General features: G+C 37.9%; 1 pseudogene; it reads left to right on the forward strand.

Annotated features, from left to right (window-relative positions):
• The first annotated feature begins 1,022 nt into the window (after window positions 1-1,022).
• On the forward strand, window positions 1,023-1,782 carry LOC132428463 (RNA-binding protein 3 pseudogene; annotated as a pseudogene).
• The last annotated feature ends 11,626 nt before the right edge of the window (window positions 1,783-13,408 follow it).

Genomic DNA, 13,408 nt, shown 5'->3' on the forward strand with positions numbered 1-13,408 from the left:
CGTTCTCAGTTTAGAAAGTTAAAATGAAAGAAAGGTATAAAGAAAAAATTACCAAAGGGAAAAATATCATGCAAACATATTAAGACAGTGATTATTGACATGCTAGTATATTTTCTTCAGATATTTTTCTAGGTATATTTATTTTTACATTGTTATGCCCAGATGTGTACATAATTGAGATCCTATTATTTCATTTACTATTGTAGCATCTAAGTTATTAACAACTCTTAATAAATATGTTTGACTGAATTTAATCTTGAAATTAAGCAAAAGTAGGGAAACTCATCAGTAGAGTGACCCATTAGTGATTTAATACCCACAAAAAAAGAAAGTTCAAATATATATTTCCATCATTAACATTTCATCATACTGTTCTCATAAGAACTTTTTAAATTGTGGGATCCAGTGTAATTTAAAAGAGAGAGAGACAGAGAGACAGAGACAGACAGGTCCCTAACCATGTTTAACAGCACTTTCAAAAAATAATCCATTTCAGAAAACTTCAGAGCTAAAAACTGTGCCAGTGACAATAATGTTAGCATGGATTCCATTCACAAACATCTCAAATATTTATCTAAGATATATTTCAAGCATTAGCTAGTACCTATCTTGCTTCTTTAAAAATCTAATGGGGTCAAGAAAGAATTTTTGTATAACTAACTGCCTGGAAGCTCCTAATAGCTCTTCACAGTTAGGACTTACTACCAAATAAACAACATTTGCTTGCTTAATGTCACTGAGTACAGAGCCAAGGAGATTTAACCTTGACAGTTAAGCCATTTATATTGAGTGATAATGTAAATTAGAAGAAACTGCTTGTCCAAAATGAAGAACTATTATATCACCCTGCATGTTTATCCACAACACAATGTTTTGAGCAAGGTTAAAGGAAGCACTGACATTTGTATGAAAGGAATGTTCTGAAACTGCATACCTTTATTTGAAATATATGCACATGATAACTAGATGCAAATATAAAGCAATACACCAATTCAAAAATATTTCATAGCCAGTCTCTCGGTTTCTTGGCGGTAGCTGTCTCTTCGGCCTTTTACTTAATTTCCAGGACTTGAATTTACCACCATGTCCTCTGAAGAAGGGAAGCTCTGCGTGGGAGGGCTCAACTTCAACACTGATGAGCAGGCTCTGGAAGACCACTTCAGCAGCTTCGGACCTATTTCTGAGGTCGTTGTCGTCAAGGACCAGGACACTCAGCGATCCCGGGGTTTTGGCTTCATCACCTTCACCAATCCAGAGCATGCCTCAGATGCCATGAGAGCCATGAATGGAGAGTCTCTGGACGGTCGTCAGATCCGTGTAGACCACGCGGGCAAGTTGGCCCGGAGAACAAGAGGGGGTGCCTTTGGGGCCTATGGGCATGGTCGCAGCTACTCTAGAGGTGGTGGGGACCAGGGCTATGGAAGTGGCAGGTATGACAGCCGACCTGGAGGATATGGATATGAATATGTAAGGTCCAGAGACTATGGTGGCAGAAGCCAGGGTGGTTATGACCGCTACTCAGGAGGAAATTACAGGGATAATTATGACAACTGAGATGAGTCATGCACACCTAATGTAGATACACAAGGAATAAAACTTCTTCTGATCCAGGACCATCCCTCCAAATAGCTGTATTTATAAAGATTTTTGGAACTGCACTGAAACATCTGTTTTAGTTACATCAACTTCTTTTTTTGAGTAGAGCTCCCAAGGTAGCTTGTTAAAGACCTTTCAGAAAGTTCCATGTGTGTTTTTTAAATTTTTCTCCCATTTAAAGACAAATTCTGAGCCATTTGTGGAGTCTGGATATCTTTTCCTTTTTTTACCAGTTTTTTAGTTCAGGCTCTCAGGAATGTTGGTTCTGGCAAAAAATGTTTGGCCAGACTGATTTTTTTGAATAATGTGCATCTAGGAACATTTTAAACACCGGTACACAATGTTTAATTATGATTAGGAAGCAATTTCTGACTGTAACTATAAGAAATGAAGAACATGATTACTTAGAGGTGTTTTTTACTCCAGATCTCTGCCTTGATTATATAGAAGTTTCTTAAAAATATTTGTGTGTCATTTTTTTTTTTAATACTGGAAGAAAAAAATATTCTGTTGTGTTTCATGTAGCGTTTAGGATGTCTTTCACCGAGTTGGTTAAAAAGATGAAAACAAAACAAAAAAAATAAAATATTTCATACCATTAAATTTCAAAAACAATGACCTTTGTTTTCAAATTTAAGTTTAATAGTTTGTGCATTTTTCAAAACAAAAAAAAATAGGTCTTTCTTTGTGCTTTTCCTAAAAGAGAAAAAAAAATACTACACCCTATTTGTTTATCAATTTTCACATGCACTTGCCATAAATTCACTAATGCTAAGTATCTGTTTGGATTATTCCCCAAAACTGCATAATCTTAAAATTTTCCATAATGCACACATATATTGATGCTCAAATTATTTCATCTTAGGAATGGAACCACACCATTTAACTCCTGGGAAAAATGTTAAAATCTCACCCACACATTTGAATCAGAAGTCTGACCCATGAAGAAAGATGTCTACTAAGAATCCCTCTTCCCAAATAGTCCTTCCTAATGAGCCAGAGAAGTTGCTAAATCTGGAAACCAGTGTAGCTATATCTCCAGAATTTTTGTAAAGATGCCTTCTAAGTTGACTTATATAATACCTGGCTATTTGCCTTGAAATAGCTAATTCTGTTTATTACAATGCTTCTCTGGGCTTTCAATCTTTCTTCTTTGTATACTACCATTAGCAAAAGGCAGAAGGTAACCCTCTGAATGAGAATGTGAGAACATACCAGCCAAATTAATACTTGAAATATCAAAGGCAAGAGACACAGAAGAGGGTGAATACAGTAAGGAGGTGCTCACTGCCAGCACCAAGATGAGTTTAGGAGATGAATGGAGATGGAATTAAATAACATTGATTTACATAGTGAGAAAGTCATTCCCTTTTTGGTTCAGTTCTGACTGCAACATAGAGAACATCTAAGTTTGGTGCTAGTTTTTAACACCACTCTAACAGTAAGCTGTGGTAGATTAAAGATGACCACAAATTCTTTGCCATTCTATCCCTGTATCTGTACTAGCCTTAGTGACTTCTTAACCAATAGAATGTGACTAAGATATTATGAGACTTCAGAGGCTAGGCCATAAGAAGCCCAGTAGGGTCCACCAAGACCTCTTTGAACAATTACTCTTAGATCCCAGTTGCTATATGTGAGAAGGACAAGCCACATGAAGAAGCGATGAGTAGGCCCTACAGTACAATCCTAAGGGAAGTCTCAGCAAACCGCCAGCATCTATTGCCCAACCAGAGAGAGTCATCACAATGCAGTGGTTAAGAATCCACCTGCCAATGCAGGGGACACAGGTTCAATCCCTAGTCCAGGAAGATCCCACATGCCGCGGAGCAACAAAGCCCGTGTGCCACAACTATTGAGCCTGCACTCTAGAGCCCACGAGCCACAACTACTGAGCCTGCATGCCACAACTGAAGTCTGTGCACCTAGAGGCCGTGCTCCACAACAAGAGAAGCCACCATGATGAGAAGCCTGTGCACCGCAACGAAGAGTAGCCCCTGCTCGCCACAGCTAGAGAAAACCCGCGTGCAGCAACGAAGACCCAACGCAGCCATAGATAAATAAATAAATAAGAATGCCATCATGGCATCCAGCCCAGCTGAGCCTTCAGATGACTCCTGCTCCAGATGTTAACTGCAACCACATGAGAGACCCCAACTGAGAACAACCAGATGACCCAAGTCAACCCACAAAAATGTGAGAAATAGTTGTAAAATGTCATTTTAAGCCCCAAATTTGGGTGGTTTGTTTTGCAGCAACTGATAACCAGAACACTTCCTGCTCTCCCTTTGCAAGATAAAGAGAATAGGCTCAGGTTCAGCAAGTACAGAGGCCAATAGTAGAAAGTACAAAAAGACTGTTTTCTTTTCATCTTATTTATGTTTGTGGCAATTGATAGTGAGGTTTTTATTGACGGTAATGATTAGAAAGAGAAATGTCATATGAATATATTTAGGATGACAAATTTTTAAAATATCAAGGAAATTATCATTTGAGTTTGAAAGCTTATAACAAAAAATGTGAATGGCTGACATTTGGAAAACACTGCACAAAGAGAAGAATGTTAACATGGAGAGGTTCTAAAAGGACAGACTGGGATCAGGAAACAGAAATCTGTTATTTTGCTTAGGAGAGGTAAAACGGCGTTGGAAAATCAAGAAGTAGGTTCAGTCCATACTTGACATGTTCTCATGTTCTCTGTTCAGATGTCACCATATATTCCTGAGTTTCCATTGTAGGATCTGATGGCAACACTGACCTCTCCCAGAGGGGTTGTGTGGAGGCTCTGTAGCATTGCTGTCGTGATACTGTTCACTCCATATACTCTTTTTTTTTTTTTTTTTAATGCGGTACGCGGGCCTCTCACTGCTGTGGCCTCTCCCGTTGTGGAGCACAGGCTCCGGACGCGCAGGCTCAGTGGCCATGGCTCACGGGCCCAGCCACTTTGCGGCATGTGGGATCTTCCCGAACCGGGGCACGAACCCGTGTCCCCTGCATTGGCAGGCGGACTCTCAACCACTGCACCACCAGGGAAGCCCTCCATATACTCTTTAGAGGTTAAAAGAAATCACCAAGAGCCCACTGAAGTTTGACAAGTTATTTGCTGACATGCTGTGAACAGGAAGTTCACACATGTTGTAAAGCAGCAAATAAGCATTCATAAAGATGAGAGAGAAAGCAAAGACAAACCAAAAGCCATTAACAGGCAGACAGCATAGTTTGAATACAATGACAGGTGCCCTTCAAATTAAGATTGAATTTGATTCAGAATGTGTTTGGAATACAGAAGAAAAAAAGATAAATGTGCTATGAAAGAAGTGACTTTAAATGCGATACTCGGGGCATTTGAAAGTGAGTAGAAAAATCAGGTCACTGGTCAGAAGAGAGATCAAAATGAGAAGAGGCTAATGACAAAGGTAAGGGAAGCGTTTGGTAGGAGGTTCTGCAGGCACAGAGGAGGTCTCAGTGAGTGAGTGAGCGAGTAAATAAGTGAGTAAATGGAAACAATTGTAATTTAAGTACAAACAGTAGACCATTAACATTCGTGATGGATGTCCTCGGGTTTCTGTAATTACAAAAACAGCATATGATTTCTTCTATAAAATACACACATGAGAAGATATGGGTATAGACTTTCTCCTTGACTGTGAATGGCTCCAACAAACCAGCCTTGTATTCTCAAAGTCATATTTATGATTTGACAGAATTATAAAGCACTGCATTGCAGAGCTTAAGGTCCATTCCCAAATACTGGAAACTGAAAATGTTAAATTTGGGAAAGCTTAAGAGTCTACTTGTAGAAATTAGAACATTCCCTAACACCATACACAAAAATAAACTCAAAATGGATTAAAGACCTAAATGTAAGGCCAGACACCATCAAACTCTTAGAGGAACACATAGGCAGAACACTCTATGACATAAATCACAGCAAGATCCTTTTTGACCCACCTCCTAAAGAAATGGAAATAAAAACAAAAATAAACAAATGGGACCTAATGAAACTTAAAAGCCTTTGCACAGCAAAGGAAACCATAAATAAGATGAAAAGATAACCCTCAGAATGGGAGAAAATATTTGCAAATGGAGCAACTGACAAAGGATTAATCTCCAAAATTTATAAGTAGCTCATGCAGCTCAATATCAAAAAAACAAACAACCCAATCCAAAAATGGGCAGAAGACCTAAATAGACATTTCTCCGAAGAAGATATACAGATTGCCACCACACACATGAAAGAATGCTCAACATCATTAATCATTAGAGAAATGCAAATCAAAACTACAATGAGATATCATCTCACACCGGTCAGAATGGCCATCATCAAAAAATCTAGAAACAATAAATGCTGGAGAGGGTGTGGAGAAAAGGGAACCCTCTTGCACCATTGGTGGGAATGTAAATTGATACAGCCACTATGGAGAACAGTATGGAGGTTCCTTAAAAAACTAAAAATAGAACTACCATACGACCCAGCAATCCCACTATTGGGCATATACCCTAAGAAAACCATAATTCAAAAAGAGTCATGTACCAAAATGTTCATTGCAGCTCTATTTACAATAGCCAGGACATGGAAGCAGTCTAAGTGTCCATCAACAGATGAATGGATAAAGAAGATGTGGCACATATATACAATGGAATATTACTCAGCCATAAAAAGAAACGACATTGAGTTATTTGTAGTGAGGTGGATGGGCCTAGAGTCTGTCATACAGAGTGAAGTAAGTCAGAAAGAGAAAAACAAATACCATATGCTAACACATATATGGAATCTAAGGAAAAAAAAAAAAAAGTTCATTAAGAACCTAGGGGCAAGATGGGAATAAAGACACAGACCTACCAGAGAATGGACTTGAGGATATGGGGAGGGGGAAGGGTAAGCTGTGACAAAGTGAGAGAGTGGCATGGACATATATACACTACCAAACGTAAAACAGATAGCTAGTGGGAAGCAGCCACATAGCACAGGGAGATCAGCTCGGTGCTTTGTGACCACTAGAGGGGTGGGATAGGGAGGGTGGGAGGGAGGGAGACGCAAGAGGGAAGAGATATGGGAACATATGTATATGTATAACTGATTCACTTTGTTATAAAGCAGAAACTAACACACCATTATAAAGCAATTATACTCCAATAAAGATGTTAAAAGAAAAAAAAAAAAGTCTACTTGTATTCACTTGGGAAGAAATTTCTTCCCAGAAGCTGAGCATTGATGACTGATTAAGCAATCCACTGGCTAGAACTGAGCTACCCCACCCAAAATTCAAGCTAACTGATTTTTTTTTAGTCAACTGATTTTTCAGACTTCCTCAACACAGTTTTAGTGTATAAATAAATCCTCCACATCTCTGAAGAATATATTTTATACTTTTTACTTTATCACCCAAATAAAACCCAACATTTTTCTAAATACTTAAATGTTTTCAGTGTGGGAAACTGTATATGCTGTTGATAATTTCCTAGCCAGTACATTCATAAGTTGGAGATTATTAATAATTATATCACTATTCACAAAAGTCCATCAGGAAAAGTCAAGAGGAATTCTTAATCCTTTGAGTGATAAGCCACTTTTTCCATCTTCAAAACAGCCATTTCTTGTTGCATCTCAGGATGGTCTACTCCCCTAATTTATTCAACAAATTGATAGGAAAACCAGAGCTAGAAATTGATATTCCCTTCACTTTATTCTATGTTCAATTCTAGACCATCCCCAATTGTTATGGAAACCTAATTGTTTAATCCTTCACTATTCAGAATTTTCAGTCAACCACTTAAGTCCTCAGAATATAATGCTTAATTTTCTACTGAAGACCCGCAAAATGAGAAAGATATTTTAGCTGCCATCTGCCCCACGGGGACAGGCAGGTCAGCCTAATGCTTGAGACCTTGACTGTGGAGTCAGCCTCAGCTCTTTGGACCTTCAGGAAAGAGCTTGAGCCCTCCGTGCTTCTGTTTCCTTGTCTGTAAAGTGTTGACAATCGCAGTATTGCTCATGGGGTTGTTGTGGAGCTTAAATAGTGTGATATGTGTAAAATACTCTATACAATGCATGGCAGAGTAAGCACTATATGAATCTTAGCCGCTACTATTATTGTTGTTATTAGAATTTACCACAATTAAAATTAGCTCAAATCTAAAGGTGAATCTATCAGAGCTTCCTCCATGGTTAACACCAATGGAAGAGTCACTTGAAAAGACATTTGTGTATCGTGATATAACTGCTTTCAATTCCCCAGCAATTAAGAATTCATCCATCAACCTGCACTTGATATCTCTATCAGTGCCCAGAACTCTGTATATAGGGGGCTTTCTTAAATCACACAGCCCAAATGCAAGGGGGAAAAAATACAGGAACACAAAATACAGAGATAATAACACAAGATTGCATAGCCGCTAGATTATAAGAACCAACCACAAGATTTGTAGAAATTCTGAGAAAAATCAGTGTGGGCCAGAGAAGTCAGCTGACATTTTGGAAAAGATATACAATTTCTGTTGGACCTTAAGCTCAAAGAAGTGCATTTCATGTGGAGAGACAGTGTGATCAAAGGTAGAGAGGCAGGAACAAGAGTGGAGATGTGTAGAAATTAAGCAACAAAGCAGAGAGATCTTTGAGGGTAAGTACAGATGAGTTTCTCCAAACATAAGCTAAAAAACTGCTTGTTTATTTATTAAAATTGTATTTATATTTTCAACTTTTATCAGTTTAATTAAATTACATTGCCTTTATCAGAAGCTTACATCTGTCAGAATTAAATATGAGTACATTTCTGCATGCCAATATTTATAATCAAGGCATACATTCTTACCACAGCTAAAAACTTTTCAGGCCCAAACTTTGAAAAGGACTCCAATTAATACAGGTGCCTCTTATTTTTCTATCCCATAAGTTTTGTGACATTATAAGTAACACTCAGCAAATGATACATGCCTTACATAATCTGAGTGGCTTACTACTAATATTCTGAATATTTGTATCCCCGCAAAATTCGTATGTTGAAAGCTAACACCCAATGTGATGGTATTTGTAGGTGGGGCCTTTAGGAGTCCATTAGGTTATGAATGCAAAGTCCTCATGAATTATTGCCCTTGTAAAAGAATCCCCAAAAAGCTCGCTTGCCCCTTTCACCTTGTTGTGAGGTTATAGCAAGAAGATGGCCATCTATGAATCAGGAAGCAGGCTCTCACCACACATCAAATCTGCCAGTGCCTTGATCTTGGACTTCCCAGTCACCAAAACTGTGAGAAGTAAATTTCTGTTGTTTATAAGCCACCTGTCTATAGTGTTCTGTTATAGCAGCCCAAATGGATTAAAATACTTGCTATCATTTAATATAAACCAACTTTTCAGAGAAATATAATCACTAGATACTAAAGGCATAAATATACCTTCAATTTCATCTCTATATCCTTTTTTATTGAGCTGGGAAATTAAACTGCTCATAAATCAAAATACAAAGGGCTTATGTGCTTTGGTTTCCAATGAACATCAAACTGGTTTGCAAATAATGCTGGATATTTGTCCACTTTGGGAAAACAGCTGCAATATATTTACAGAAAATATGCCAACTCATTCCATTCTTAGTATATATATATATATATATATATATATATATATATATTTCCCTTCTAGAGGGCAAAAAACCATAACAAGTGTATCTTTTTACACTATACACTGTCCATAATAACTACAATAATTTGGGTATACGTTAAACTATGTGAGCAAACTTAGGTACTTCTACATATTTTATTATACACTGCTCTATTTTGCAAACATTTCATCAACTTCACTTAGTAGAAATATTACAATAAAATGAAGCAACCATTTGGTTAATAATAAAGAAAAGATGAGGATACCATTTCAGGAGCTAGAAAAATAGTAACAATTTCCAATTCCAAGAAAAGAAATCTGTCTTCCTCAAGCGCTCTGTGCTCTGCCTGTCACTAATGTAGCATCTCATACTGTAGTGTGGTATCCAGTTTCTCATATTTCACAAGCCACTCAATATCAAAAGCACTAGAGAGAAAGATGATACAAGTGAGCCTCCCAGGGAGCATTCTGAGACAGTCTATGGAACAGCTGTCCCTATGACACTACCCTGTAGGAATAGCTATACTATTCTGGGCAGCATTGTGCTTAATATATTACATTCAAAAGTTTAATTTGAGAGACCACTGATAAATTTTAAGTTACAGAACCAAAAAGACAAAAGGATAAACAAGGACCCCGTTGTTATTAACTTTGTGTCGAGGCATGTCATATATTATCTTAATCAATCATCACAATGACCTATGACATAGGCATTATTATTATTCTCATTTTACACATGAGGAAATCAAAACATAGAGAAGTTAAGAGGCTTGCCTAAGATCACAAAACTAGGAAATGGTGTAGCCAAGATTCAAACTCAAGCACTCTGACTTAAAGATGTGTGATTTTTCTTCCACTGCCTTAACATCATGAAAATTTATTTCTCATCACACTACAAGTCCAACACAGGTCAGGTGGCAAGGGTGGGAAATGGTTCAGCTCTTCATAACCACTCAGAAAATTAGGCATACAGAAGGCATACAGAAGATAGATACATATTTCCTCACTCAGCAAGACAAGAAAAACGAATGTAACAAATCTCACACCAGCTCTTAAAATTTCTTCCAGGAAAAAACATAAGTCATTTCCTCTCCTATTTCATTGGTCATCACAAGTCAGGTGGCTATGCCAAACTTCAAAGGAGGTGAGAAATGCAATCTTACTATGTGCCAGGAAGGCAGAGAGCCAAAATATTTCAGAACAGAACTAATGACAGCCATAACGGAAGTCAATGAATGGGGTTTTCAAAGACAAAAGGAACATTAGAATTGGCAAGAAGGTGGAACTTCCAAGAACAACCTCAATATTTTTTAGTTATGTTGAAAGATCATCATGGCAAATGGTATATGGTATAAATGCCCTAAAGGAAAAAAAATTGTGCTTCAGTATAAAACTATGTATTGTCTAGAAAACACCCCTCTGAGTTATCTGATTTTGATTCTATGGATGTTATTTTACAACACTGTAAATTGTAGGTAACTGACTGCAATGCAAAATAATTTTTGTCTATAGACTTGCAAATTCTGTCTTGTCCAATAGAGGTTAAAATGACTTGTCCTGCCCAGAGAATCATCTATTTCTCTAAGGAGCCCTGGTTCCTTTCATTAGAGAATGGTATTAGAAACCAAGATATGTACAAGAAGTGTGCTTGTTGCTACTAGAATGTCATTGTTTCTAGGTACTCTCAGCTGTCAGAGCAAGGAGATATGTGTGTATACTAACCCATGTATATACACAAATCTATAAATATCTCTATATGTATCCATTTTTATCCACACTAAGCTAAACATGAGTTCATACTGATGTCTCCAACTCTAATCCATTACCACATGGATTATTCTAGACTCCTCCCCTGGCTTGGATATACCACAGTTTGTTTACCCATTCACGAATTGAAGGACATCTTGGTTGACTCCAGTTTTGGGTGATTGTTAATAAAACTACCATACACATTCACATTTAAGTTTTTATGTGGTCATAAGTTCTCACATCAATTTGGTAAATGCCTAGGAGTGCAATTGTTGGATCGTATGGTAAGATTATTTTTAGCTTTGTAAGGAACTGCCAGACCAGCCTCTCACCAACAATCAATGAGAGTTCCTATTGCTCCACATCCTTGCCAGCAATTAGTATTGTCAGGTTTTTTTTTTTTTTTGGATTTTTGCCATTCTAAAAGATGTGCAGTGATATCACATTGTTGTTTTAATTTGAAGTTCCCTTGTGACATAATTTTGAGCCTCCTTCATATGTTTATTTGTTATCTGTACATCTTCTTTAGTGAGGTGTCTGTTTAGCGATAACTCTTTATCGTAAGTTATTTTCCTGGGCACTGGGTATCAGAATCCATCCTTGATTTTCCCTTCACTCTAATTTTTGGGCAGCACATGGTATGCAATTTGAATTGGCTTTCTCTAAAAGCCTGCCCTGTTAACTATTACTACTACATCCTGTCCTCTAAGCTGCTGCAGCTGGTGATGATAAGACTATGAGGACAATGACCATGATGATCATGTTAATATGCTTTGAGTGCTAACTAGTGCCAGATACTTGGAGCGCATTGCATGGATTATTTCATTTACCCTTCACAGCCCTAAAAGTTAGGTACTATCGGCATCCCTGTTTCATAAATTGGGAAACTGAGACTTTGAGAACATTAAGAAACTTGCCCGTGTTTATAGCTAGTAAGCAACTGAACCACTGTTTGAATCCAGGGAGTCCAAAGCCTGTGATTTTAACCACTATGGAATATTCATGCTGCCTAGAAACTAAAGGTTAAAAAGCTAAAAACAATTTATATTCTTTCTCAGTTTTTAAAAATACTTCATATGAGACACCAAATCAGTCATTTTGGGAAACTATGAAAAAAATCATCATTACCTATGAAACAGGAATGGAACAACCACTCGTCTCCACAAACAACAGATGAGTAGTCAAAATAATGAAACTTAATGCTGGAAATGTACTGCTACCGAGTAAGATACAGAAGAGGTAAGATACAGAGAGGCACAGTCTTTGCCTCAAGGATGTAATGCTTAGGACAAAGGAAGATTCCAACGTCTCCAAGTCATAGAAATTACATGACCACAAGCAGCACAGAACTGTGCCTATCAGATTCCTCAACTGTAGCAACTAAATCTGCTGTATTGTTTGATGCTACTTTAGCCATTTCTTCCATTGTCCTCTGAAAAATCTTCTGCTAATTCTAGAAAGCACTGCGGCTAAGATACCTCAGGAAGTGTCACTGGCAAAATTTTGAATGACCCCTCAATGCCTCCCAGCCTCCCCACCACCACGTCCCACCTGCCACATGAGCTGGAGCTTTAAGATGGAGGGGAAATCACTCCCTTATCAGAAACAAATGGGGTGTCAGTGCCTCATGGAAGTGAATGCTGCTGGGCTAGAAATCATCGTTAGGACACCTGAAATCCTCGCTGAGGATTAGCCAGCCACATCTGTGAGAGGAGCACGTGCTGTTAAGATGCTCTACCTTCCTCTGCTTAAGTCTTAGCACCACTCAACTGGGAACTTCATATCCTGCTGTCACCATGACTTTTTTTCTTTTTAACCTCCTTCTAAAAAGTAAAATGTTAAGTTTGGGAAAAAACTTCCCTTTATCACAGAGTTCCTGGAAAGAATGTCTTCTATTCCATCTCTTTCTTTCACACTTGACACTTAAAATCCCTCCTAAACTCATTCCCCATTTAAATATGGGCAGGAAGTAAGATTTGGACCTCTTGGCTTTCTATAAAATGGGACTGTGTAGTACAAATCCTGCTACTTTATTTTGCATGGTTGATGCTGCCATTACTTCTTCTAATGGATTATCTTTGAGATCAGCTTTAATCATGTGAATCATTATTGCTTCCAAACATAAAAAAAAGAAAGCAGATTATTTGAAGGTTAAACCCCTTCTGAGCTCCAAGTTTATTAATCACTTCAATCTCATTGGGAAGATGGGATTGTTCTTAACCTGAACTGCAAGCTAAGGAATGAGGCCAAAACAAGAATCCAGGATCTTTGGAACTCTAAATGGTATTTTGGCTCCTTGGGAAGAGTTCCATGTCCTTAACAATGTTTTAAACAAATTCTCCCTTATCCCACTCTTAATTCCAACAAGATGAGTCATGTTCCAGGTTACTTTAGGAGGAAACAAGTGTTGCTCAGCCACTGTGTTGCTCCTTTCCAGGCACTAGCTGGTCCACTGTTTACTTGCAAGGA

Source organism: Delphinus delphis, chromosome 7 (genome assembly GCF_949987515.2).
Source record: "Delphinus delphis chromosome 7, mDelDel1.2, whole genome shotgun sequence".
Lineage (NCBI taxonomy): Eukaryota > Metazoa > Chordata > Mammalia > Artiodactyla > Delphinidae > Delphinus > Delphinus delphis.